This window comes from Morone saxatilis, unplaced genomic scaffold (assembly GCF_004916995.1).
Source record: "Morone saxatilis isolate NCDOM2014 unplaced genomic scaffold, NCSU_SB_2.0 Contig7, whole genome shotgun sequence".
NCBI classification, from domain to species: domain Eukaryota; kingdom Metazoa; phylum Chordata; class Actinopteri; family Moronidae; genus Morone; species Morone saxatilis.
In genome coordinates, this window is record NW_023340246.1 from 5,299,926 (window position 1) to 5,301,802 (window position 1,877).

Genomic DNA, 1,877 nt, shown 5'->3' on the forward strand with positions numbered 1-1,877 from the left:
GAGAGATGCGGCCTCAAAGTAACAGTGCTACTGGAGGTCAGCAGTAGTCCGCCACCTCTGCAAAACTGCACCTTTAACATACTGCACTGCAGGGTTCGCACATTGTCAAAGCTTAATTTTCATTTCTTGAAACCACTTCTCCAAATAAAAAGGCTTTCTACCACACGTGCAGTTTTATTTTGAAATGCATAAAGCCCCTTCTGTGAGACTAACTCCAAATTAAGTTAAAAGAAGTTTATAAAAGAGGTGTGAATGAGTAAGCGTGCATGTCTGTTGTTGTTAAATCCGTACAGCATGTCCTCTTGAACAGGGAACATTCCCAGCTACTATGAATGATATCATAATTGATCTGAAATATCTCTCTGACACACACTAGAGGCACGTTCGGCACTTCTCACCTGGCACACGCTCGTTGTTTACCTGTTCAAAAGGAGAGCCAGTCAGTCAGACTTGTTTATGCTCACTCAGAGACAACAGGCGCTCCACCTAGGCCACATGCATACACCCGCTGTGTACGCATGTGCAAACACACACTAGTGGGAAATTCCCAGCAAAAATTCCACTCTAGCAGTCCTCTGTGAGCACATTCCTGGGTTCTTCATAACATCTCGCTGCTGAAATGAAAGTCGAATTTACAGTTGTGGGGCAGTTTTGAAGATCCAGCGTACCCTCAAGCTAGCAATAAATCTTCATAGACTGTGGATATTGCATGTAAGCTTATATCCCTGCTGGATTTCCTGGATGCAGCTCACTCTGGGAATGTGGGGGAGCATGAAAGAACAGGCAGAATAGAAGGGAGAAGCAGGAACAAGACACCAAAGGACTGAAGAGAAAAGTCATTCTTTAGCTGCTAAAATTGTCAACACAGTAAGATATTTCCCATTCATTAATTGGATTCCATCTCTAAATAGAGTCTGTGTTTTGCCTGAATGAAAATAGCATGGTGACTAACCATCAGTCATATCAGTTGTTTAATTTTTGGGAAAAGTTTTCTCATTCCAAATTCCCCTAGCATTCCCTGAAGTGACTTCTGAATATGGTTATTTATTTTTGCGAATCCCGTTTGACTATCTAACATAACCAAATAAGATCGATGAGAGCATGTTTTCCATTTGCGGACAATGTGGACACTCAATTAATGAAAGCATAAGTGTGTTAAAGGGGGGATTTTTATAGGCGTACAGTAGTGTGCAGAAAATGAGTCATGCTTTTTGGTGACTTGGATCAGTCTCGATCCACAGTGCGCCACAAGCGTGTCTATCAAGCCGCGGTCTCGCTCCAGGAGTGCCCACTATTTAGTAATACAACAGTTTTATTGTTCTTGTTGGTCTTTCACATATTGGTTTGATGTATCTCTTTCATCATCATGTATGTAATGGTCCAAATCACAGTTGGTTTGGCCACTGCTGCACGGTACAGTTGGCATTGCTGCAATGCAGCAGGGAGTTTCCTCTCTTCTTAAGCCATCAGAAGATTACTGACTCCACTCTGTTATTACTGTGGCCACCAGGAAATACTGGCCTCCAAAATTACTCTATAGATGTGTTTTCCAGGTTTTGTGTCTACCATCCCCCCTATACCTGGAAAAGCTCTTTAGTTCCCAATCATAGGATATTACTTTAATTTGTCTAGATACTGTCTCAGTGCTGTTTTATAATTTTTCAAAATTAGTCTTTTAAAGGAAAACCTGGCCAACTTAGCTTAGCACAACAACTAGAAATGGGGACAGCTAGCCTAGCTTTGTCCAAAGGTAACAACTTTCGGGAGCGTGTCTATGTTCCCCGGGTCCTATGTTCCCCGCTTTGTATGGGACCGGGGAACCCTAACCTTAGTGGGGAACATAGGACCCCGGGGACATAGGACCCGGGGAACATAGG